General features: G+C 41.1%; 1 protein-coding gene across 1 annotated transcript in view; it reads left to right on the top strand.

Moving 5' to 3' along the window:
* The window catches only part of zyx (zyxin), a 41088-nt gene that overhangs the window by 19785 nt on the left and 15225 nt on the right, over positions 1–6078 (top strand). Inside the window, exon 2 of the mRNA XM_077720190.1 lies at positions 2219–2328. The gene's annotated coding sequence lies outside the window, so the exon portion shown is untranslated. The remainder of the gene's footprint in view (positions 1–2218; positions 2329–6078) is intronic.

Here is a 6078-nt window from a genome sequence, read left to right as displayed (position 1 = left end):
TATCGCTGCACTGCTGTAATATTATTGAGCTAAAATGGGGGATCCTCAGTCTCGCTCTCTTTCTCTCTCTCTCCCTCCGAGTGTGCGCTCGGCCTGACAATGCACGGCGGACGGCTGTCTCCATCTACCCTCACATACACCACCAAAAAAAAAAAAATCCCACAAAAGGGAGCTTTTCTGTCCATCCTCAGCCTATCGATCCACCTTTCAATCCTCTCTTGCTTTTTGTAAACGCCGAGCAACATCCTCCATCTCTTCCGACCTTTGCGTGACACTTAGAAAAGCTTGGCCCCCAGATTTTGTCCCCCCCCCCCCCCCCCCCCCCTTGTCCCGCCTTCTTCTTGAGTCCATGACAAATGTGGATGTGTAACACAGTCTGGACAGTGAGAAGAGGGAGTAGGGTGAGGTGTGTGAGTGTGTGTATGGTCACTGGCATTGTGTGTGTCAAATGAAGGGGGAGAGAAATGGACACGAGTGGGACAGCTGGGGACAGGACAGAGAGGGAAAATGGAAGGAACACTTGAGTCAAATGAGAGAAAGGTGGAGTGGACGGAAGGGAATGGTACACTCCTATTCATTCACATGTTATCCACATAAAGCATGTGTCAAAGTGGCGGCTCGGGGGCCAAATCTGGCCCGCCGTATCATTTTGTGTGGCCCGGGAAAGTAAATCATGAGTGCCGACTTTCTGTTTTAGGATCAAATTTAAATGAAGAGTATAAATGTATATTAAATTTCCTGATTTTCCACCTTTTAAATCAATAATTGTCATTTTTTCAATCGTTTTTTTCTGTTTTTGGTTCAAAAATCATTTCGTAAAGTCTAAAAATATATTTAAAAAAGCTAAAATGAATATTCAGGGCTTTTAATCCAGTTCTTTTAATCCATTTATCAAAAAATTGTATCTAAAATTGTCCGGTCCGAACTGAGCGCTCTAAAACTATTTTTTTCCCATTCATTTTCTGAACTGCTTTATCCTCATTAAGGTCGTGGGGGGTGCCGGCGGGACAATAAAAGGCTTGACGGTGAATGTGTGCCATTTACCCAACATAAATCATACATAATCCAGCCAATGCGGTTGCCGTGCTTGATATTATTTTGTGTGCTAGATGTTGCCCACTCGGGCAACAAGGGGAGATCACGGCAGAGGTCAGTCTCTGCTCAAAACAATACTCCCCCGATTTTTGTGATTGCTTCTCAAGGCGCTTATTATTCCCTCCAGCAGCCAAATGTTGGCCATCCCTGCCGCTTTATTGCGGCGTTATCTGCTCAACATTCTGTGTCGGTCAGTGGATGGACGCTGGTGGGAGGCTCAAAATATGGAAGGTTCCAACAATGGTTGCATGGTTTTCAGACTTTTTTTTTTTAATAGGGGGGGCTGTTTACAAATTTGAGGGACACGGTGAGAGAATTTTAAATATGTGAAGCCTGAATTTGTGTTTAGCAAATAGAAATAATGAGAAAAATCGACAGTGCATGATAATAATTTGTTTTGGAAATGCTGACATTAAATGTAGGAAATTAATTTGATTCATTGAAATTGGAATAAAAACAAGTTAGTCTATAAAAACATCCTGAATAGTTTGCTAGGCAATCCAGAATAGGATTCAAAATAATCATAAGATTTAATATTTCAAAAATATATTTTATAAATATTTAAAATGATTTTAAATGACATTATATCAAATCAATTACTCTAATATGTTTTAAAAATAAATGACACAGTCATTAATTACATTTTTTTGAATCACTTCTTCACAAAGGTCGCAGGGGGTGCCGGAGCATATCAGTCAGAGGATACCCTGAATCAGTGGCCAGCCAATCGCAGGGCAGACTGACAACCAATCCTGCGACTCTTTAAAAAAAAATACATATATATAAATATTATAGTAAATAAAAAAGCTTCCAAATTGTGTATATTTTTAGATATTCGTTTTTAATATCTAAAATACATATTTTTAAATATTAAATACGACAATATTTTTTTCTGAGAATAAATGAATGACTGTGTAATTTTTTTAAATATATTATATTAAATAAAATATTCAAAATAATGTATTTTTTAATTTATATTTAAAACATGTATTCTTTTAAATATTTTTTTCAGAAAATGAATGATGCTATTCTACTATTGGAGGCATCAGCTATTTTTTGTGGAAAAAACTAAATATATACAAAATATGACTGATGACCTGTCTTTTATTTTTCCTATTTCTAGGAGCATGGGCAAGGTCAAGTTGTCTCCCATTGACATCCACGTTCGGAGACAAACCCGAGCGACCAATCTGTGATCTACGCCTCGGACAGACCATCAATGCGACATACAAGGTCAGCCACATGGTGGAAAATAAATGTCTCTACGCTAATCTCGCCGTGACGCGTGGGCCGCACGCACGCAAAAAAACGGGGGCGCCGTGTTTGCGTCCGCCTTAGCCATCCTTACTCACGCATGTTTACAAGGCGGCTAACAAAAGTGAGTCAGATGACTTTGTTCACGTCACTGTCGGCGCCTCGCTAGCTTTTATCGGCGTTGTCGTGATGATGCGCAACGGAATTTTAATTAAGATGCTCCTTTTTGATTTAGTCACGTGTGACTCATCGCTGTCATCGTCTACTTTTCTGTAGCCGTCACTATCGCTTCATCTTCATCTAGATAATTGTTTTCTCTATTTATTTATTTTTTGAAACATGCCATTGAAACTAAAAGTATGTCTCTTCACATACCTTCAGTCAGCCAGTAGGAGGCAGATCACCGCCCAAATGTCTTTTCATATTACCTCACCGTAAAGTTATTACACAGAAGGGATTGTGTGTCGTGCTACCGCAAGTTTAGAGTCCTGATGGATGTAGGAAAAAAGTCCTTAAGCCTATTTGTCCGTACTTTGTGAGACCTTAAGCGACTACCAGAGGGCAGCAGCCGGAACAGGTTGTGACTAGGGTGGTATAGGTCCCTGACAATTCAAGACACTTCTAGTTGATTTTGCGGCTATTTTGACTTACTGACTATTGATTTTGGGTCAATTTGTGCTGATTTTGGAGCAATTTTGGGTCAATTTGTGTTGATTTTGGAGCAATTTTGGGTCAATTTGTGCTGATTTTGGAGCAATTTTGGGTCAATTTGTGCTGATTTTGGGTCAATTTGTGCTGATTTTGGAGCCATTTTGGGTCAATTTGTGTTGATTTTGGAGCAATTTTGGGTCACTATCTGTTGATTTTGGGCTATTCTGGGCCATTCAGGGCTCATTTAATTATTATTTTTTTTTTAAAATAGGGGTGACCCTACTTCGCGTTTTTTTTGTGTATCGCAGCCTTGTCTGGTCTATATTAACCGCAATAATTGAGGGATTACTGTATGGTCGCTGTAAACCCAATCCCTGTCCTTGACATGGCGTTCTAAATGTCAAATTTATTTTTCATCCGCGTTCTCGCCACTCCAAACTGTTACAGTAGGTGTTAATTAGAGTCACGTGTTACACATTTGCCTCGAGGGGTGCCACACAGTTAGTTAAGTGTGTGTGAGTGTGTGTGTGTGTGTGTGTGTTTTTGGCCTGAAGAAGGAAAGTGTGTGTGGTGTGTGGCGGTCCTTAAATACTTGTGGAGAGAGAAAACAAGTGGAGGATGAAGCTTTCGCACTTGATCAGGGGCAAGTGGAGAAGAAGAGTGGAGGATTAGTGGGGAAATATTAGATGCTTCGCTTTGGAGGAAAAGGATGAAGACAAGTGGGGGGTAGTTTTTTTTAAATGAAAAAAAGGGCTTGTGTCATTTGTTGGCATTTCTGGTGTCACTATCGTTGAAAAAGTTGTGGTTTTGGAGGAATTATGCTTATGCTCGGTATGAATGTGAGTGTGAATGGTTGTTTGGCTCCTTGTGCCCTGTGATTGGCTACTGCCCCACAGTTAGATGGGATAGGCTCCAGCACCCCCTGCAACCCAAGTGAAGATAAAGCATCTCAGAAAATGAGAGGAAATGTACACCCAATACTTTGGTCCAACAGAAGAACCCTAGCATAATGCTAATAAATGATTCAAAACACAAAACATATGCTAATGGAATTTAGCATACTAGAAAACGAACCTGACAAACACATAGCAACGATACAAATCATGGCGTGTCGTCAATCTCGCATGATGCGGTACACATGCTACTGTAACATGTTCCAATATACTTTTAACCTAAGCAAAATACCGACATGCATTTTGTAAACTAACAGAATAACACGCTTGGCCTGGTTTTGTCTGGACGACCATAATGGATCTAATTCTGCCATTTTCCCTCTTTTCCAAGCATCCTTTGCGCTATTTCTGCCCAAACGTTTCGTACTAGGAGTTCCCACCTCCTCTATTATTTACAGTTGTACGTCTTCCTTTGGCGCATTCACCCACACTTCCCCTCCCTGCCCCAAATGTCCTCGTCGAGACCCCCAACGAGAGTGTTTATCCACCGCCAGGCCTGCCCTGGACCTCCATTATCTCCATTGGTACCTCATTGGGTCCACTTTTTCCTGTCTTTTATCTCATTTCATCTCATTTTCTGAACCACTTTGCCCTCATTCGGGTCGCAGGGGGTGCTGGAGTCTATTCCCGCTGACTTCAGGCCAGAGGTGGGGGACAACACCCTGAATCGGTGGTCAGCTGATCACAGTCTCTCGTTTTTTTTTTTTAAATCTCGTTTATAACTGATCTGCGGTAATGTGCGTCTGGCCTACCACCCACTGGTGGAAGCAGGAATTGCAGTTAAAAGGGGGAGGGCTTTGGATGGGAGCCAGTTTGGCAGAGGAGAAATGTTCCCATGTTTTCAGGTAGGCAGGTCCTCATCCTGTCCAAAGAATGTCTGGAATTTCTGTCAGGCAGCCAAATTAATTTTTCGGGGGCGTCGTAGTAGAGCTGTTTGATCGTAATCCACCGTAAATGTGGGTTAATAAAGTTGGACCGAGAAGACATGGGTGTTAAACTTAAGATCCGGGGGACAGTTGAGGTTCCTTAAGTCGGTTTGTAGGGTCCGTGAATGTTGAGCTTGTGCATTTTGGAATATTTGCTAGCTTGTCTTTGTTTTTTTCAAAATTTTAAATGAGTGAAGATTTACATTGTTGGATGCCATTGTTGGCCACCAAAATGTTTTTATTGGTTTTATTTATTTTATTTTTTTACTTCAGTTCTAGTAGCAAGCAGAGGACAGGGGAGTGGTTTCTGCTAACGAGTTTCAGCGTGGATTTTCACATTTTTATGAACTTACAAAAACAAAATTAAATTAAAAAAAAATCCCCCAGAAAAAAAATCAGCAATGTAGTGAAGCCACGATATTTGAGGGATTACTGTACAATGTATTTACCTCATCTCATCTTATTTTCTAAAAAAAAATAGTTAAATAAATAGCTAAAATAGTATGCGTATTAATAAAAATAGCTTCCTAAAATACTTTTTTCTTTCTTTCCAGAATTGCATGGCTCATCTCATCTCATTTTCTGAACCGCTTTATCCTCACTGGGGTCCCTGGGGGTGCTGGAGCCTATCCCAGCTGACTCCAAAGCCAAAAGTGTGGTAGTCTTTACACCCACAGGGTCAATTTAGGGTGTCCAATCAGCCTACCATACATATTTTTGGTCACTACAGAGTTAAAATTGACATAGATTCGATATAAAAAAAATTGGGGAGTTGGACAAAAGTGACCGATGATTCTAGCGAGGTGACGAGTGAAAAGGAGGGAGGAGCGGAAAGAAAAATGGAAAGGGAAGTAGTGCTGCGGGGTCGAGGACAGGCAGGCAGGCTGACTAATGTTGCGATAGAAATGGGGGGGTTATCGGGGGGCTTTGGGGTTCTCATTCCAAGGTTTGGCGGCATTCCAGGCTGTCTGGCTCTGATTGGAGCGGCCTCCCGTGTCTTTTCTTTCTCTTTTACCTCCAAAATGGGCCAGACGGACCCCAAAATCGAGTTTGTTGTTTTGATCCAAACTTGTAGAATTTGATCATCATGGGAAGGCTGGATTAAAAAGGAATTTCTTTACTAAGAGGAAAATTTAATTGTTTGGAAAGGAAACTTTGGGGTGGGGGGCACGGGGGGTTGATTTGACACATTTTTCTGC

Source organism: Stigmatopora nigra, chromosome 7 (assembly GCF_051989575.1).
Source record: "Stigmatopora nigra isolate UIUO_SnigA chromosome 7, RoL_Snig_1.1, whole genome shotgun sequence".
Lineage (NCBI taxonomy): Eukaryota > Metazoa > Chordata > Actinopteri > Syngnathiformes > Syngnathidae > Stigmatopora > Stigmatopora nigra.
Note: the sequence above shows the minus strand (reverse complement) of the source record. Positions and strands in the feature narration are given on the sequence as shown.